The sequence below is a fragment of the Triticum aestivum genome, chromosome 1A (genome assembly GCF_018294505.1).
Source record: "Triticum aestivum cultivar Chinese Spring chromosome 1A, IWGSC CS RefSeq v2.1, whole genome shotgun sequence".
Lineage (NCBI taxonomy): Eukaryota > Viridiplantae > Streptophyta > Magnoliopsida > Poales > Poaceae > Triticum > Triticum aestivum.
In genome coordinates, this window is record NC_057794.1 from 502480452 (window position 1) to 502502122 (window position 21671).

The window sequence follows — 21671 nt, forward strand, 5'->3', positions numbered from 1 at the left end:
TGACAACGACTCAACCCTTCGAACTGCTCCACATGGATCTTTTCGGTCCCACTCATTACTCAACTCTTACTACTACTGCTTGTCTCTATGGCTTTGTCATTGTTGACGATTATTCAAGATATACTTGAGTGCATATAATCCTCTACAAGACTGAAGTGCAGGATGTCTTCAGACGCTTCGCCAATCGAGCAATGAACAACTATGGCATCAGGATAAAGCACATCAAAAGTGACAATGGCACTGAATTCAAGAACACTGGCCTAGATACATATCTTGATACTTTGGGCATCACACATGAATTCTCAGCTCCGTACACGCCATAGCAGAATGGCGTCGTCGAACGTAAGAACAGAACACTTATTGAGATGGCTCGGACGATGCTTGATGAATACAAGACTCCAAGAAAATTCTGGCATGAAGCCATTGATACTGCATGCCATATCATCAACCGTGTTTATCTTCACAAGCTTCTGAACAAGACATCCTATGAGCTCCTTACTGGCAAGAAGCCAAATGTCAGTTACTTCAGAGTATTTGGTGCCAGGTGCTGGATCAAGGATCCACATCACACTTCAAAATTTGCACCAAAAGCACATGAAGGTTTTATGCTTGGATATGGAAAGGATTCGCACTCCTATAGAGTCTTTAACCTCTTTCACTATAAAGTGGTTGAAACTGTGGATGCGCGGTTCGATGAGACTAATGGCTTGCAAAGAGAGCACCTGCCAAATGTGCTAGATGAAGTTCCATCCAGTGAATCAATCAAACTTATGGGAACTGGAGAAATCATACCTTTTGAAGCTCAGCCTGAAGAGGAACTTATCATCTCCACACCTGATCAACCTGAAGACAATGATCAACCTGAAGACAATGCTCAGCCTGAAGACAATCCTTCTAACGATGACAGTGATCAGCAAGAGCAAAATCTTCGTCCTGTACATCCTCGTGTTGCAAATGAAGTACATATTGAGAGAATAATTGATATCATCAATGCACCAGGTCCACTCACTCGTTCAAGGGCAACACAGCTAGCAAATTTTTGTGGGCACTTCGCATTTGTCTCAATATCTGAACCCAAGAAAGTTGATGAAGCCTTCATGGAACCTGAATGGATTCAAGCTATGCAAGAAGAGCTTCAACATTTTGAGTTGAATAATGTATGGGAACTGGTTGAGCGTCCTGATCCTCGCAAGCACAATATAATAGGCACCAAATGGATATATCGCAACAAGCAAGATGAGCATGGTCAAGTTGTCAGAAACAAAGCTCGTCTCATTGCTCAAGGATATACTCAAGTTGAAGGGATTGACTTCGATGAGACATTTGCTCATGTGGCTAGACTTGAAGCCATACGCATACTGCTGGCCTATGCAAATCATCATAACATTCTTCTGCATCAAATGGATATGAAGAGCGCTTTTCTCAATGGCAAGATTGACGAAGAAGTGTATGTTGCACAACCGCCTGGCTTTGAAGATCCAAAACATCCTAATATGATGTACAAGCTCAACAAGGCACTGTATGGCCTCAAACAAGCCCCTAGGGCTTGGTATAACACACTCAAAGACTTCCTGAAGAGCAAAGGCTTCAAACCTGGTTCCCTCGACCCCACTCTCTTCACGAAGACATATGATGGTAAACTGTTTGTGTGCCAAATATATGTGGATGGCATTATCTTCGGCTGCACCAATCAGAAATACACTGATGAGTTTGGATATATGATGCAAGAGCAATATCAGATGTCCATGATGGGAGAGCTGAAGTTCTTCCTTGGTCTTCAACTATGTCAGCAACGCAACGGCATCTTTATATCTCAAGAGAAATACCTCAAAGATTGCCTGAAGAAATTTGGAATGCAAGATTGCAAAGGCTACACGACGCCAATGCCAGCCAAACATCATCTAGGTCCCGACAACAATGGTAAAGAGTTCGATCAAAAGGTATACCGCTCCATGATTGGTTCCTTACTTTATTTATGTGCATCTAGGCCAGATATCATGCTTAGTGTTTGCATGTGTGCCCGGTTCCAAGCGGCACCAAAGGAATCACATCACTTAGCTGTGAAGCGAATTCTCAGATATTTGGCTCACACCCCAACACTAGGATTATGGTATCCAAAGGGCTCAGAGTTTGATCTAGTTGGATTCTCGGATGCTGATTATGCTGGTGACAAGGTGGATCGCAAGTCTACATCAGGCACATGTCATTTTCTGGGACGATCACTTGTATGTTGGTCTTCAAAGAAGCAGAATTGTGTATCTCTCTCCACTGCTGAATCTGAATACATTGCTGCTGGATCTTGCTGCGCTCAGCTTCTATGGATGAAGCAAACACTCAAAGACTATGGCATTCACCTGAAGTAAGTACCACTCTACTGTGACAACGAAAGCGCCATCAAGATTGCCAACAACCCAGTTCAGCACTCGAAGACAAAGCACATTGAAATTCGTCATCACTTTCTCAGAGATCATGTTGTGAAGGAAGATATTGATATCATACACGTCAACACTGAAGAGCAATTGGCAGATATCTTCACCAAGCCCTTAGATGAGAAGAGGTTTTGCAAGTTACGGTGTGAGCTAAATATCTTGGAATCCTCAAATGTCCTGTGATCAGGCACACATCCTAACACTTATGCATGTTGATGACTTAGATGTGCAACACATGAAGTAAAGTATATCTTCAATCAATGAAGACTTACATTCTGAGTGTGAATACATTAACGTGGAATTTGACTTCGGAGCGCCGCGATAATTGTGCGTCGTGTCTGGGTCTAATACTTCCTATACGATGGGTAACGCCACCACCAAATTCTTCTGTTTGAAGTGTTTTACCCATGTCGTTACATGTGCTATGTCTTCATATTTTGTTTGTCTTCATTTTCAACTTGTATTCATGATTATCTTCACTATGTTGACGTTATTGTCTTCTGATGTATACATACTAGTGTTCTGTCCTCTACAACATTCACTTATAGCTAAGTCTTCCTTGTTGAATCTTTTGAACTAAGTGAATATGATCGGACCCTAATCTCTCTATGCTTTCTATCTCAAACTATATCTGTACAAATCATATGCATTCTATTGAAACTGTCGAATGTCTTCTCTGCGTCCTAGTCAGCAGAAGATACAGAGACAAACATTAAGTCTGTTTTCAATGCTAATTCCTTCACCTGAAACCCGGAGAAGTGGGAACGACCACCCGACAATCCAGACGTGCGTGGAAACGTGGAACAATCTCCGATATGTTGCATGATGGCCACGTGTCCTTCAGATGTGAATCGCCAAGGGCACCTGTGTAATAACACTATGTCGTCCCTGTCCCTATAAATACACGCCTCACCACAGTCATTATCCTTTCTTCCCCTCTCGCACAAACCCTAGCGCCACCGCTAGCCCTCGACGATGTCGGTGATGAAGCGCTTAGCTGTCGCGACCTCACCGACGTCGTCTTCACGCCGGCCGCGGACATCGTCTTCTCCGCCGTCGCCGTAGGTGTCCTCCGTCGCCAAGTTAGGGCACGGACGATTGAACTGCTCGGCCTCCTCTCCCACTCCGTCTAGCAGTTCTTCGTGTGGTAAATAAAACTTCCTTTTTACGGCCCCTTTTGATCCTATAGATTCATCACTTTCTACCACAAGAAGTTTCTATTCACACAAGTTGGATCTATTTCATACTGCATCTCATAATATGCCTAGTATGTTCACTTATGCTTCACAAAGAAGTTAGATTCCTCACTTGTACTTATTCGTGGATTCGTACAAATCTGGAACCAACTCTCTATCTATGAGTGAATGTCTTCGCACTATGAGGTCAATGTCTTCTAAACTGATTTATCTTCAAAATCTTCTGAGAATGCATATGACCTCTTCCCCTTCCCTCGCACCTTAATGCTGTCACAGGTACATGTCCGTGGGAGAATCCCTTGGTTCTCATAGTCTGCATTCATTTGCAGAATTCTTACAACATCACATTAACTCTCCCAAAGCCAGTTCCTGTTTGACCAGAAAGCGAAAGCCTTTGAAGCCTTTAAACGTGTTGAAGCCCTTCAGTTTAAGCTTCATGGAACCAGAGAAACCTACAAGAAAGTGTGGCAGACAGCGTCGTGACAACACCTCAAGAGATTTGCCTCCTGACCTCTATGAGCTGTACAAGACAGATCCAGAGGAGGACTACAATCAGCGAAAAACTCAAATCCAATGGATTCGAAGATATTGGGCAGAACAGTGGTTCAAGTACAGGTTCGTGACCCAGGAGTATGCTGAGAAGAATACCATCAAACGACCATGGGGAGACATTCTATACAGAAATCTTCAACCCAAGTCCAGAGCTGAAGCCATTGAACAAGGCTTCTATCCTTGCATGGTCCATGGACCGCAGCCTGCGGATGCAGACCCATCTTCATTATTGTGGTGCCGCGATGATAATATGTTCAAGCGCAACCTTCAGTTTGCCAGGAACTCGGCCAAAGAGAACAAGAAGTCACGAGGCTTAGACTTCAATCCAGGCCCCTCTGCTCCTCGTGCTGATGGCACACGCGAAGCTGAACCCAATCTTGTTGGGCCCTTATACAACCTGGAAGGTCTCATCACTCATATAATGGTTCAAGGGACAGCCGTGGATGAGCCTGCAGATGACGCTGAATCTGATGAAGCGCCTGCACCGCCGAAGCCAAAGAAACTGAAGAAGCCTAAAGCTTCAAAGCCTGCTCCTGCACCAAAGGTCTTATAGGCGAAGCCTCTGTCCACTGCACCTCCTGAACACAGTGTGTAGTCTGAAGATTTGTCACGCATCTCCAAGCCCTCGAGAGTAAAGATGCCCTTGCAACCCACCAGCCAAGAACTGACTGCTGCTGCTATTCTGCGCAACGACGCCATTGATCTGTCCAGCAATGAAGATCTTGCAGATGACGCTCTTGAGCAACTGATCAAGAGCAAAGAAGAAGCAGAAATCTTCAATGAGTTGCCTCTCTTTGACGTAGCAATCCTTCACAACTTCATTGATGAGTGGTTTGAAACCCCCAATCTCAGCTTTGATGATCTGCAACTTCCAATTGGCCTCAGCGTCGCTTTCACTGGCGCCATTGCTTCTGAGCTAGCTCTAGCTCAGTGCATCGTTGAACTGAAGCAAAATATCGACTATGAGAAAGCTCGGTTCAAGCAGCACATGGCAAAGCTCAGCGTGCAAGATGTCAAGAACTTCAAGACTATGCTGCACGAGCTCAAGGAAGCCTTTCTCAAGAAACGCGAAGAAGCTAAAGGTTCTCATGAGCGCATGAAGAGTCTGGCTGACAAGTGCGTGCAAGCCTACAATGAAGCTGAAAAGCGCAAGGCTCTTGGGCGTCCTGGCATCGATCCCAGAATGGCTGCAAAGAAGAAGAAGAAGCCAGCTATGGCCGAACCCGAAGCAACAAGGCAAGAAGCACATCCCATTGTCTTCCCAGCCAGTATGACAGGCTCGAAGCCTAAGGTCCCCACAGTGGTTTCAGAATTAAAGAAGACAAGGGCTGCTGAGGCTGAAGCCAGAAAGAGGAAACATCCTAAAGCTTCTGATGTCGCTCCCTCCAAGAAGAAGCGCAAAACCAAGAAAGATCGGGCTGCTCCCATAGAGCCCCTTATTGTTGATCCCATCTCGGTTTCTCGTCCTGCCTCTTCGCATCAAGAACGACGGATGGTAATTCATGCGCCTGCTTCCACAGAGGCTCCTGAAGCTGAAGACATTCCAGCAGTTGACCCCACCGCTGCTGAAGACATTGGTCACCATGACAATGTTGAAGATGATGATGTCCTTCCTCAGATCAAGCACAAATTGGTATCATCGCCTGTGCTTATGCATAGCGAACTCATTAGCATTGGTCGTCCTCTGACGCCAACTGCTCAGGATGCATCGTGGGCTAATCACCCACAGAGACAAGACACTCCAAGCTCTCCCCAACCGCAAGCTACCCCAACAGTGCAAGATGATGATGACTTTGTGGCCCAGCACACTCCATCTCCACAAGCGTCGCCCGCATTACGCAGGCTTCGCAAAGGACCAAGGCCCCAAGTCACTCACACAATGCACGTGTCTGAATCCGAAGCCAAAATGGCTGAAGATTTTCCGGCTGCATCAGCCGATGAAGAAGAAGATGAAGAAGAAGCCCCAAGAGTTTCAAGAGTTGCTACACCCCCGTCTCACCAAGATGTTGTTCTCGAGGAGAACGTGACCGGCCCTCCAGCTTATAAAGTGGAGGTTAACAACCCTGAAGTAACCACCAACATCACTGTTGATGCCAATGACGTTGTCATGGTTGACGCCAATATGGCGCCGGAAGCCAATGAGGCGCCAGAAGCCAATGAGGCACCAGAAGTCAATGCTGCAACACCTGAAGTCAATGCTGCAACACCTGAGGTCCAAGTACCTGAAGCACATGTGGCCCATGAAGACAATGCCAATGCCCTTGTTCCCCCTCCAAGACCTCACACAATGGAGCTGGCATTTGATCGTGGTCAGCCAGTTATTGTTCGATGGCCCATTCTGACTCCTCCGCCTGCTGCTGGTCCACAATTTGAGTACCACGTTGAGCACAGGCCTCAAGTCCAAAAGCCCAAGCCAAGAATTCCACGTTTCCCAGGCACTGCCACTTCACCTGGGGTCTTCAATGCGAATGGTTTCGTGGCACATAATACCTTCTTCAACAGCTCCAAGAACCCTTATACCAGACCGCGCATTTCCTCAGATCGGTTCTGGAGCTATCAGCAGCGCAACTACTATTCTTGTGTCCTATACAATCAAGGGCGCATATTTCCACATATGCGCCTCGACTCTGAAGCTACAGCTGGTCTGCCCTGCCTCGAAGAAGCATTGGACTATTTCAGAGATGCTAGTCTGTTGCAGTTCATCACTGATAAGGAGCACTGGAATGAAGAATTGCTGCTTCAATTCTATGCCACTCTTCATATTCGAGGCTACAACAGGGATCCGAAGACTTGGGTCCTTGAGTGGATGACAGGCAATGTCCATCATGAAGCTAAAGCTCTTGATATCATTGAGCTCACAGGCCTGCACACTCCTGGTGAATACTATGAACCAGGTTGTCAACAACATCAAAATGCCTTGGAAAGCATCTTTCAGAAGCCAGAACCCAACATGAGTCAAATGTTGAGCATGATGAAGCCCCTGCCTCACGACGCTGAATACCCATCTGAGTTCTTTGTTGAAGACCTAGAGTACCTGCCTCGCACCATTTACCACATCATCAGGAAGACTCTATGGCCTATCAAAGGACACTCATCTGCAGCGAAGCTTGAAGGAGCAATGAAGACTTTGGTTTTCTATATCTTCAATGGCATCAGCTTCAATGCTCAAGACTTCTTCATCAGGCAGTTGGCTGCGTCTGGCTCCAACATCTTTGGGTTGAAATTCTATGCTCCATGGGTCATGCGTCTGATCAAGCGTCACTCAGCCTTCAACTATCAGCCGTCTGCGTGCAATCATCTTATATTCTTGCCCGAGGTTGATCTGTCAGTTGAAGCCATTTACCCAGAGCCTGCTAAGGATCCCATTTATCTTCACAATGCTGATCACCAAAGCTTCACCCAGCCCATTGAAGGAATTCCAGCAGTGTCTCGTGTTTATCCCCTTGCTGGAAACACACGTGCCCCTCGTGCTCAAACTGATGCCACTGGTAGCACCATTGCGCAAAGGCCTCAAAGACGATCTCGTGTCCTCAATGACCGAGAGCTTGTCGTCACGCTGCATCAGAAACAGGACAAACATCACGACTGGCTTAAGCGTCAGATGCAAAACCTCTTGGTGGATGTCAACCGCAATCGCAATCTTGCCACCAAGAATGCCTTTGTCACTCATGAAACCTGTCGGAGGTCGTGGAAGAGTTTGCCCCTACTGAGTGTTGAAGCTAATCTGCATGACGATGGCTTCACCGAACGCTTCAAGTTTGACTCAACTCCTCCCAGAAATGCTCACTTGCGTCGGACTCCCTCACTTGAAGACTCTGAATACTCGTCCTCAGCTGCAACCGTAAATGCCAGAGACATTGATGACCAAGATGATGCAACTTCACCTCCTCCAACTTCAGCGCGTGACGACACTGCACCAAGTTCCTCTCCACCACCGGATCTCACCAACGACCCTGCTGCCTCGCCTGCACCTCATGGGATCGAGTAGGCGCTCTATGTCTTCAAACCTTTTTGGTCCTCACTGACAAAAGGGGGAGAAGCATATGAGTTGATAGTCTTCAAGCGGGTCCATATGGGTGGTTGCTTTACTTTTTGCTACTTTTGCCAAGTGCTTACAACTCTCGTTTTCGATACATTTGGTCGCCTGCTACTTATTTGCTATCCTGTGATGCGATGATAAATTCCGCATGTGCGACGATAAATTCTGCACTTAGATCATTTTGCAGACGTCCATTTTTCAGTATGCATGTCATTATCTTCACATACTTTTCTTGCATGATGAATTGTCATCATAAGTTGAAGAGGATCTCCACAAGTACAACCTGCCATGTGCATTTGCATACCAAAAACAAATTACTTATATGCACATCTTCAGGGGGAGCCTTTACCACTTATGGTGACAATCCCCTATCCTTTACAATTTCACATATTTTATTCCCCGTTGAAAACTTCAACTAGTTTGTCATCAATCACCAAAAAGAGGGAGATTGTAAGTGCATCTAGTGCCACCCCTAGTTGGTTTTGGAGTATTGACGACAAACCTAGTTGAGGGACTAATGTGTTTGTGAGAATTGCAGAATAACACAGGTAGAAGTCCCTCATTGATTCGGTTTTCCTACCAGAGATGACCCCTAAAAATGTAAGAAGACATTGAAGTCAAAGGTGGTATGTGAAGACATTCACATTGAAGACTATGACAAGAGAGGAAATCGCATGAAAACTATGGAGCGCGAAGATTTAGTTCTTTCGTCGTTCTTTTTCTTCTTTGTTGAGTCATAGTAACCACCGTACTGTTAAATGGGGTCCAAGTGAACCAGTCAGAATGACTGAAGTGATGCTTAACCAAAATCCTATGTCTTCGAGTGAAGACTATGAGAGCAAATCTTGTCCAGAGTTGGATAAGTCAGCTTTGCTTGTAGCTCAAGTAAAGTTGTCGTGTGTGTTTGAAATCTAACCGTTGGAACACGTGTCAGTTCCTTAGTGACCAAGGGTCATTTCGGAAAAATCAGGTCGGGTTGCCTAGTGGCTATAAATAGCCCACCCCCTACAACCATAAACGGTTGGCTGCTCAGAGTTAGTACACGGCTTTTGTCGTTTGACAGCAACCCACCTCAAAGCCTTTGAGAGAGAATTCCTTGCGAGGATAAAGCCCTAAACACCCAGAGCCAAAGAGTGTTAGGCATCACTGAAGTCTTCCTGTCTGTGTGATCTGAAGACTTATTACACTTGAGGACTATGAATCCTCCAGCCGGTTAGGCGTCGCGTTCTGAGCATCCAAGAGTCATTGTGGATCGCCGGTGAACGAAGTCTGTGAAGGTTTGGAAGTCTACCTTGAAGACTTACCAGAGTGATTGGGCGAGGTCTGTGTGACCTTAGCTCAAGGGGAATACGGTGAGGACTGAGTGTCCTGAGCTGCGTGTTCAGGACTGGGTGTCCGGGACTGTGTGTCCTCAGGTTTAAATACCTAGCCGCCCTAACCAGACGTACAACTGTCACCGCAGTTGGAACTGGTCTACCAAACCTTTGTCTTCACCAAGCTCACTGGTTCTATCCTTCCCATCTCTTTATTTACAGTTGGTCCTTGTGAAGTCATTGCCTATTTGCATTGTCCATTTGTCTTCACTGTGTGACTCTTTGTTCAGATTGGTTTCATATTATCTTCCATCCTGATCCGTACTGGCTAGCTGTTGTTAGTCTTTGTGCTTTCACTTCATTGAATACTTGACTATGGCTTGTCTAGGGCAGTCTACCTTCCGCTGCATGGTTATAGGTTCATTTCTATTGTTTGTCATCAAAACTCCCATGTTTTGAAGACTTTCATAAAAATCGCCTATTCACCCCCCCTCTAGTCGATATAACGCACTTTCACTTTTGCATACGAACTTGAATTGGGAATTTTTTTATATCAAAATCGATCGGTTCAATGAGACGAAGACAATTCATGTAGATCATTTTTTCATATGAGGTCGTCTTGGGGGCTTAATCGGCCAAACTGTACTCCGAATATAAGATCTTGGTACTTTGAGCATAGTTTCGGCCTTTGAGATGAAATCGGACGGTGATGGCCCAAACTTCAAAGATGTTCATATCAACAATATGGAACTCTTCATGTAGATCACTTCTCCATTTGAGGCCATCTTAAATAAGTTCTTGACCGTGCCAAAATCGGGTGTCAACACATGCCCCCCTGTTTTTCGGCAAAGCTTGTGTGCCGAAAAATAACTTGCACATAGCTTGCTCTAGGGACGATGTCAACACTCCATAGGCTATTTTGCATGTTCTTAGGATGATAAGTTTATATCGGCCATTGCTTGTGTGAATATTCTAATGCAATATTGGGTGAAACTTCTCAACTTCTATAACAATCTGGTGATAAGGTTCCATAGATCAAAACCATCCTCCGAACCATATTGTTCACCCTTTCGCTAGGATTCTGCAGATAAGTAAGAATGAACTTTCTCCAATCCTTACTTCGCCTGCATAAAAGTTTCATTTGTGGCCGAAGCTGTGGACTTCGGTTCGGCCTTACCTATGTTGACGAGACGAAGCATCGGCTATTGAGAGAAATGCAATACACCATGATTAACATAGTAGCCAGATGCTTGATGTGCCAACTGAAGGAAATATGCCCTAGAGGCAATAATAAACTTATTATTTATTTCCTTATAATCATGATAAATGTTTATTATTCATGCTAGAATTGTATTAACCAGAAACATGATACATGTGTGAATACATAGACAAACAAAGTGTCACTAGTATGCCTCTACTTGACTAGCTCATTAATCAAAGATGGTTATGTTTCCTAACCATGAACAATGAGTTGTTATTTGATTAACAAGGTCACATCATTAGTTGAATGATCTGATTGACATGACCCATTCCATTAGCTTAGCACCCGATCGTTTAGTATGTTGCTATTGCTTTCTTCATGACTTATACATGTTCCTATAACTATGAGATTATGCAACTCCCGTTTGCCGGAGGAACACTTTGGGTGCTACCAAACGTCACAACGTAACTGGGTGATTATAAAGGAGCATTACAGGTGTCTCTAAAGGTAGATGTTGGGTTGGCGTATTTCGAGATTAGGTTTTGTCACTGATTGTCGGAGAGGTATTTCTGGGCCCTCTCGGTAATGCACATCACTTAAGCCTTGCAAGCATTGCAACTAAATGAGTTAGTTGCGGGATGATGTATTATAGAACGAGTAAAGAGACTTGCCAGTAACGAGATTGAACTAGGTACTGGAATACCGACGATCGAATCTCGGGCAAGTAACATACCGATGACAAAGGGAACAACGTATGTTGTTATGCGGTCTGACCGATAAAGATCTTCATAGAATATGTAGGAGCCAATATGGGCATCCAGGTCCCGCTATTGGTTATTGACCAAAGACGTGTCTCGGTCATGTCTACATTGTTCTCGAACCCGTAGGGTCCGCACGCTTAAGGTTACGATGACAGTTATATTATGAGTTTATGCATTTTGATGTACCGAAGGTTGTTCGGAGTCCCGGATGTGATCACGGACATGACGAGGAGTCTCCAAATGGTCGAGACATAAAGATTGATATATTGGAAGCCTATGTTTGGATATCGGAAGTGTTCCGGGTGAAATCGGAATTTTACCGGAGTACCGGGAAGGTTACCGGAACCCCCCGGGAGCTAAATGGGCCATGATGGGCCTTAGTGGAAAAGAGAAGAGGCAGCCCTACATGGGCTGTGCGCCTACCCCTTCCCCTAGTCCTATTAGGACTAGGAGAGGTGGCCGGCCCCCTCTCTCTCTTTTCCCCCTCCGCGAATCCTATTTCAACTAGGATTGGGGGGGGAATCCTACTCCCAGAGGGAGTAGGACTCTCCTGGCGCGCCACACCTTGCCCGGCCAGCCTCCCCCCTCTAGTCCTTTATATACTGAGGCAGAGGCACCCTAGAACACACAAGTTGATCCACGTGATCTATTCCTTAGTCGTGTGCGGTGCCCCCTGCCACCATATTCCTCGATAATACTGTAGCGGAGTTTAGGCGAAGCCCTGCCGCTGTAGTACATCAAGATCGTCACCACGCTATCGTGCTGACGGAACTCTTCCCCGACACTTTGCTGGATCGGAGTCCGGGGATCGTCATCGAGCTGAACGTTTGCTCGAACTCGGAGGTGCCGTAGTTTCGGTGCTTGATCGGTTGGATCGTGAAGACGTACGACTACTTCCTCTACGTCGTGTCAATGCTTCCGCAGTCGGTCTGCGTGGGTACATAGACAACACTCTCCCTTCTCGTTGCTATGCATCACATGATCTTACGTGTGCGTAGGAAATTTTTTGAAATTACTACGAAACTCAACAGTGGCATCCGAGCCTAGGTTATTTATGTTGATGTTATATGCACGAGTAGAACACAAGTGAATTGTGGGCGATATAAGTCATACTGCCTACCAGCATGTCATACTTTGGTTTGGCGGCATTGTTGGACGAGACGACCCGGACCAACATTACGCGTACGCTTACGCGAGACCGGTTCCCCCGACGTGCTTTGCACATAGGTGGCTTGCGGGCGACTGTCTCTCCAACTTTAGTTGAACCAAGTATGGCTACGCCCGGTCCTTGCGAAGGTTAAAACGGAGTCTATTTGACAAACTATCGTTGTGGTTTTGATGCGTAGGTGAGATTGGTTCTTGCTTAAGCCCGTAGCAGCCACGTAAAACTTGCAACAACAAAGTAGAGGACGTCTAACTTGTTTTTGCAGGGCATGTTGTGATGTGATATGGTCAAGACATGATGCTGAATTTTATTGTATGAGATGATCATGTTTTGTAACCGAGTTATCGGCAACGGGCAGGAGCCTTATGGTTGTCGTTTTATTGTATGCAATGAAATCGCGATGTAATGCTTTACTTTATTACTAAGCGGTAGTGATAGTCGTGGAAGCATAAGCTTGGCGAGACGACAACGATGCTACGATGGAGATCAAGGTGTCACGCCGGTGACGATGGTGGTCACGACGGTGCTTCGGAGATGGAGATCACAAGCACAAGATGATGATGGCCATATCATATCACTTATATTGATTGCATGTGATGTTTATCCTTTTATGCATCTTATCTTGCTTTGATTGACGGTAGCATTATAAGATGATCTCTCACTAAATTATCAAGAAGTGTTCTCCCTGAGTATGCACCGTTGCGAAAGTTCTTCGTGCTGAGACACCACGTGATGATCGGGTGTGATAGGTTCTACGTTCAAATACAACGGGTGCAAAACAGTTGCACACGCGGAATACTCAGGTTATACTTGACGAGCCAAGCATATACAGATATGGCCTCGGAACACGGAGACCGAAAGGTCGAGCGTGAATCATATAGTAGATATGATCAACATAACGATGTTCACCATTGAAAACTACTCCATCTCACGTGATGATCGGTTATGGTTTAGTTGATTTGGATCACGTAATCACTTAGAGGATTAGAGGGATGTCTATCTAAGTGGGAGTTCTTTAATTAACTTGATTAACTGAACTTAAATTTATCATGAAACTTAGTACCTGATTAGTATCTTGCTTGTTTATGTTTGATTGTAGATAGATGGCTCGTGCTGTTGTTCCGTTGAATTTTAATGCGTTCCTTGAGAAAGCAAAGTTGAAAGATGATGGTAGCAATTACACGGACTGGGTCCGTAACTTGAGGATTATCCTCATTGCTGCACAGAAGAATTACGTCCTGAAAGCACCACTGGGTGCCAAGCCTGCTGTAGGAGCAATGCCGGATGTTATGAACGTCTGGCAGAGCAAAGCTGATGACTACTCGATAGTTCAGTGTGCCATGCTTTACGGCTTAGAATCGGGACTTCAACGACGTTTTGAATGTCATGGGGCATATGAGATGTTTCAGGAGTTGAAGTTAATATTTCAAGCAAATGCCCGGATTGAGAGATATGAAGTCTCCAATAAGTTCTATAGCTGCTGCAAGATGGAGGAGAACAGTTCTGTCAGTGAGCATATACTCAAAATGTCTGGGTATAATAATCACTTGATTCAATTGGGAGTTAATCTTCCAGATGATAGTGTCATTGACAGAATTCTTCAATCACTGCCACCAAGCTACAAGAGCTTCGTGATGAACTATAATATGCAAGGGATGAACAAGACTATTCCCGAGCTCTTCGCGATGCTGAAAGCTGCGGAGGTAGAAATCAAGAAGGAGCATCAAGTGTTGATGGTCAACAAGACCACTACTTTCAAGAAAAAGGGCAAAGGGAAGAAGAAGGGGAACTTCAGAAAGAGCGGCAAGCAAGTTGCTACTCAAGAGAAGAAACCCAAGCCTGGACCTAAGCCTGAAACTGAGTGCTTCTATTGCAAGCAGACTGGTCACTGGAAGCGGAACTGCCCCAAGTATTTGGCGGATAAGAAGGATGGCAAGGTGAACAAAGGTATATGTGATATACATGTTATTGATGTGTACCTTACTAATGCTCGCAGTAGCACCTGGGTATTTGATACTGGTTCTGTTGCTAATATTTGCAACTCGAAACAGGGACTACGGATCAAGCGAAGATTGGTTAAGGACGAGGTGACGATGCGCGTGGGAAACGGTTCCAAAGTCGATGTGATCGCAGTCGGCACGCTACCTCTACATCTACCTTCGGGATTAGTATTAGACCTAAATAATTGTTATTTGGTGCCAGCGTTAAGCATGAACATTATATCTGGATCTTGTTTGATGCGAGACGGTTATTCATTTAAATCAGAGAATAATGGTTGTTCTATTTATATGAGTAATATCTTTTATGGTCATGCACCCTTGAAGAGTGGTCTATTCTTATTGGATCTCGATAGTAGCAACACACATATTCATAATGTTGAAGCCAAAAGATGCAGAGTTGATAATGATAGTGCAACTTATTTGTGGCACTGCCGTTTAGGTCATATAGGTGTAAGGCGCATGAAGAAGCTCCATTCTGATGGACTTTTGGAACCACTTGATTATGAATCACTTGGTACTTGCGAAACGTGCCTCATGGGCAAGGTGACCAAAATGCCGTTCTCCGGTACTATGGAGAGAGCAACAAATTTGTTGGAAATCATACATACAGATGTATGTGGTCCGATGAATATTGAGGCTCGTGGCGGATATCGTTATTTTCTCACCTTCACAGATGATTTAAGCAGATATGGGTATATTTACTTAATGAAACATAAGTCTGAAACATTTGAAAAGTTCAAAGAATTTCAGAGTGAAGTTGAAAATCATCGTAACAAGAAAATAAAGTTTCTACGATCTGATCGTGGAGGAGAATATTTGAGTTACGAGTTTGGTGTACATTTGAAAAATTGTGGAATAGTTTCGCAACTCACGCCACCCGGAACACCTTAGCGTAATGGTGTGTTCGAACGTCGTAATCGTACTTTACTGGATATGGTGTGATCTATGATGTCTCTTACTGATTTACCGCTATCGTTTTGGGGATACGCTCTAGAGACGGCCGCATTCACGTTAAATAGGGCACCATCAAAATCCGTTGAGACGACGCCTTATGAACTGTGGTTTGGCAAGAAACCAAAGTTGTCGTTTCTGAAAGTTTGGGGCTGCGATGCTTATGTGAAAAAGCTTCAACCTGATAAGCTCGAACCCAAATCGGAGAAATGTGTCTTCATAGGATATCCAAAGGAAACTATTGGATACACCTTCTATCACAGATCCGAAGGCAAGACTTTTGTTGCTAAATTCGGAAACTTTCTGGAGAAGGAGTTTCTCTCGAAAGAAGTGAGTGGGAGGAAAGTAGAACTTGACGAGGTAACTGTACCTGCTCCCTTATTGGAAAGTAGTACATCACAGAAAACTGTTTCTATGACACCTACACCAGTTAGTGAGGAAGCTAATGATAATGATCATGAAACTTCAGAACAAGATACTACTGAACCTCGTAGATCAACCAGAGCAAGATCCGCACCAGAGTGGTACGGTAATCCCGTTCTGGAAGTCATGCTACTAGATCATGATGAACCTACGAACTATGAAGAAGCGATGGTGAGCCCAGATTCCGCAAAGTGGCTTGAAGCCATGAAATCTGAGATGGGATCCATGTATGAGAACAAAGTGTGGACTTTGGTTGACTTGCCCGATGATCGGCAAGCAATTGAGAATAAATGGATCTTCAAGAAGAAGACTGACGCTGACGGTAATATTACTGTCTACAAAGCTCGACTTGTCGCGAAAGGTTTTCGGCAAGTTCAAGGGATTGACTACGATGAGACCTTCTCACCCGTAGCGATGCTTAAGTCTGTCCGAATCATGTTAGCAATTGCCGCATTTTATGATTATGAAATTTGGCAGATGGATGTCAAAACTGCATTCCTGAATGGATTTCTAGAAGAAGAGTTGTATATGATGCAACCAGAAGGTTTTGTCGATCCAAAGGGAGCTAACAAAGTGTGCAAGCTCCAGCGATCCATTTATGGACTGGTGCAAGCCTCTCGGAGTTGGAATAAACGTTTTGATAGTGTGATCAAAGCATTTGGTTTTATACAGACTTTTGGAGAAGCCTGTATTTACAAGAAAGTGAGTGGGAGCTCTGTAGCATTTCTGATATTATATGTGGATGACATATTGTTAATTGGAAATGATATAGAATTTCTGGATAGCATAAAGGGATACTTGAATAAGAGTTTTTCAATGAAAGACCTCGGTGAAGCTGCTTACATATTAGGCATTAAGATCTATAGAGATAGATCAAGACGCTTAATTGGACTTTCACAAACAACATACCTTGAGAAAATTTTGAAGAAGTTCAAAATGGATCAAGCAAAGAAAGGATTCTTGCCTGTGTTACAAGGTGTGAAATTGAGTAAGACTCAATGCCCGACCACTGCAGAAGATAGAGAGAATATGAAAGATGTTCCCTATGCATCAGCGATAGGATCTATCATGTATGCAATGTTGTGCACCAGACCTGATGTGTGCCTTGCTATAAGTCTAGCAGGGAGGTACCAAAGTAATCCAAGAGTGGATCACTGGACAACGGTCAAGAACATCCTGAAATACCTGAAAAGGACTAAGGATATGCTTCTCGTATATGGAGGTGACAAAGAGCTCGTCGTAAAAGGTTACGTTGATGCAAGCTTTGACACTGATCCGGACGATTCTAAATCGCAAACCGGATACGTGTTTACATTAAACGGTGGAGCTGTCAGTTGGTGCAGTTCTAAACAAAGCGTCGTAGCGGGATCTACATGTGAAGCGGAATACATAGCTGCTTCGGAAGCAGCGAACGAAGGAGTCTGGATGACGGAGTTCATATCCGATCTAGGCGTCATACCTAGCGCATCGGGTCCAATGAAAATCTTTTGTGACAATACTGGTGCAATTGCCTTGGCAAAGGAATCCAGATTTCACAAAAGAACCAAGCACATCAAGAGATGCTTCAACTCCATCCGGGATCTAGTCCAGGTGGGAGACATAAAGATTTGCAAGATACATACAGATCTGAATGTTGCAGACCCATTGACTAAGCCTCTTCCACGAGCAAAACATGATCAGCACCAAGGCTCCATGGGTGTTAGAATCATTACGGTGTAATCTAGATTATTGACTCTAGTGCAAGTGGGATACTGAAGGAAATATGCCCTAGAGGCAATAATAAAGTTATTATTTATTTCCTTATAATCATGATAAATGTTTATTATTCATGCTAGAATTGTATTAACCGGAAACATAATACATGTGTGAATACATAGACAAACAAAGTGTCACTAGTATGCCTCTACTTGACTAGCTCATTAATCAAAGATGGTTATGTTTCCTAACCATGAACAATGAGTTGTTATTTGATTAACGAGGTCACATCATTAGTTGAATGATCTGATTGACATGACCCATTCCATTAGCTTAGCACCCGATCGTTTAGTATGTTGCTATTGCTTTCTTCATGACTTATACATGTTCCTATAACTATGAGATTATGCAACTCCCGTTTGCCGGAGGAACACTTTGGGTGCTACCAAACGTCACAACGTAACTGGGTGATTATAAAGGAGCATTACAGGTGTCTCCAAAGGTAGATGTTGGGTTGGCGTATTTCGAGATTAGGTTTTGTCACTCCGATTGTCGGAGAGGTATCTCTGGGCCCTCTCGGTAATGCACATCACTTAAGCCTTGCAAGCATTGCAACTAAATGAGTTAGTTGCGGGATGATGTATTACAGAACGAGTAAAGAGACTTGCCAGTAACGAGATTGAACTAGGTATTGGAATACCGACGATCGAATCTCGGGCAAGTAACATACCGATGACAAAGGGAACAACGTATGTTGTTATGCGGTCTGACCGATAAAGATCTTCGTAGAATATGTAGGAGCCAATATGGGCATCCAGGTCCCGCTATTGGTTATTGACCGAAGACGTGTCTCGGTCATGTCTACATTGTTCTCGAACCCGTAGGGTCCGCACGCTTAAGGTTACGATGACAGTTATATTATGAGTTTATGCATTTTGATGTACCGAAGGTTGTTCAGAGTCCCGGATGTGATCACGGACATGACGAGGAGTCTCGAAATGGTCGAGACATAAAGATTGATATATTGGAAGCCTATGTTTGGATATCGGAAGTGTTCCGGGTGAAATCGGGATTTTACCGGAGTACCGGGAAGGTTACCGGAACCCCCCGGGAGCTAAATGGGCCATGATGGGCCTTAGTGGAAAAGAGAAGAGGCAGCCCTACATGGGCTGTGCGCCTCCCCCTTCCCCTAGTCCTATTAGGACTAGGAGAGGTGGCCGGCCCCCTCTCTCTCTTTTCCCCCTCCGCGAATCCTATTCCAACTAGGATTGGGGGGGGGGGAATCCTACTCCCAGAGGGAGTAGGACTCTCCTGGCGCGCCACACCTTGGCCGGCCAGCCTCCCCCCTCTAGTCCTTTATATACTGAGGCAGAGGCACCCTAGAACACACAAGTTGATCCACGTGATCTATTCCTTAGCCGTGTGCGGTGCCCCCTGCCACCATATTCCTCGATAATACTGTAGCGGAGTTTAGGCGAAGCCCTGCCGCTGTAGTACATCAAGATCGTCACCACGCCATCGTGCTGACGGAACTCTTCCCCGACACTTTGCTGGATCGGAGTCCGGGGATCGTCATCGAGCTGAACGTGTGCTCGAACTCGGAGGTGCCGTAGTTTCGGTGCTTGATCGGTTGGATCGTGAAGACGTACGACTACTTCCTCTACGTCGTGTCAACGCTTCCGCAGTCGGTCTGCGTGGGTACGTAGACAACACTCTCCCTTCTCGTTGCTATGCATCACATGATCTTGCGTGTGCGTAGGAAATTTTTTGAAATTACTACGAAACCCAACACCAACTCTTTCGAATTGTCATGTCTAAATATATAAACAATTTTAAAGCATCCCATGGTAAATTCTGCATCTAGACATACCCCAAGATAAACTATAGTGATTCGTCAAAACATTGATAAACCCTGGATATTTGTTGCACTACTCATAATGAATCACTGAAAGCCTTAGTATGTATAGCACCTATAGCAAGTAAAAGATTCAATCCGAATAACAATGCATATTCGGCTTTGATTAATCATGCATAAAAATATTCTAATCGGCATGAGGCTTTAAAAATAGTACCATAAAGAGATATATAAACAACACCAACACTTTGGCCATTGTTATTAATTGAACCATCAAAACATAATCCATAGTTCTAGAGAGACAAGGCTAATATCAATATTATGCATGTCATTAATCTGATGTTCAGTAATAAAATCAGCTATGATTTGGCCTCTCATATATCTCAAAGATGCATAAGCCAAATCATATCCAAACAAAGTATAAGCCCACTAGCCAATTCTGCAACTATGAATTGGTCTATGCAGCATATATTCAATGACATCGGTCATGATGTCTCAACTCCATTCAATCATAATATAGGCATACATATAAATTTCCATAAACACGTACCTTGTCTCGCTCTCCAATCGAACTAAGGACGATGTTAGAATACTACACCGGCCATGCATTGACATACGCTTAGGACGATAGATAACTATCGGCCATTACCATGTAAACTTCGTTCGAAGCACATATGGCTGATGATGTATTCCATCGCATATGCGTTAATGGCATAGTTGAAGAACATGGATAATGTATAGACCGAAGATGCTGAACCTTTGGCTTGGTCCTTCATAGTTTTCACTTTTTCCTTCTTCACCTTTACCGCACTTCTTGTAATGGAAGCTTGCACATAATTCTTATTTTGGGCACTTCCTTTGGGAACCCATGCCATGTTCCTTTCTTCAAGTTCTTGTGCAATAAGTTTTTGTAATTTCTTCTTTTGCCAATATGATAAGCCGAGTGGGCACCCCGGCTACGATTTTGTTTGAAGCAGTGGCAATTCTTGTTTTACCTTGTGCACTCTCAACTTTTTTTCTTCAGATTTGGCACTTTGACTCTCAATAATTGGTTGCTTCGTCTCATTGCTTTTAGTAGCCAATGTCAACACTTTAGGCCTCTTTTGGTTCATAGGATAGGATTATTGTAGGAATAGGAAATTTGTAGAAAATGAGATGACATGTATCCCAAATCCTATGAGTAGGAATAAGAAATGAGATGTCATTTGGTTCACACCAAAGGAATTTTTCCATTGAGTCTAGGCTCATTTTTTATTTTCCTATAAAATGTGGAGGATAGGAACCAATCCTATATAGGAATAGGAATCCATCCCTATGAACCAAAGGGCTCTTAAGAAAAAAATCCTATGAGAATCCTATCCTCTATAATTCCTATGAAATTCCTTCAAACCAAAGGAGGCCTTAATTGGCTCTTTTTCATTTGAGATCAAATCTGAAGTTGCACTCTTACGACCATCTCTTTTAACACGGTAAACTTGCTTCAGCATCTCTTTCTTCTTCCTTGAGTTCTAGACCAATTCCTCATGATTGAAATGGTCTTTAACATGTGATTGTTCAAACGTTGATCCTCTCGAATCTGCATAATGTTGGTGAGATGTTCTAAAATAAGATGGAGAATGTGCCACTGTATCATACCTATCCCATGATGGATATGATTCTATACGAGCATAGGGAGGCATCCGCGGCATTGACATTGGCGGCCCAAAATAAGGATATGAATATGTTGCATTAAAATTCTCACTTTGCCAATACTGATCCTCATATTTGCGCCTTGGGGGTGATCTTGGTTTCTTTGCATGATTTGGACGATAAGCATTCTTCTCTTCACTCTTCTTTTTATATTTATCCAATAGTTCAGCAAAGGTGATTTTTGATCTCTTACACTTACGCTTATTTCGGCCTTTGTTTTCTTTTGGTTTGCTTTCATCGATCATTGGATTTGCTTGCTGCCCCCCAGTCTTTGGCGTCTTAATTGTAGCTTTAATGGAATTCTCACCCTCAAGTTTATGTTCATTGTGCTCTTCAACAATTTCTTTACTTGAAAGCTTGATCCCATCACCTGTAGTTTTTACCTTCTCTTTAGATGGATCG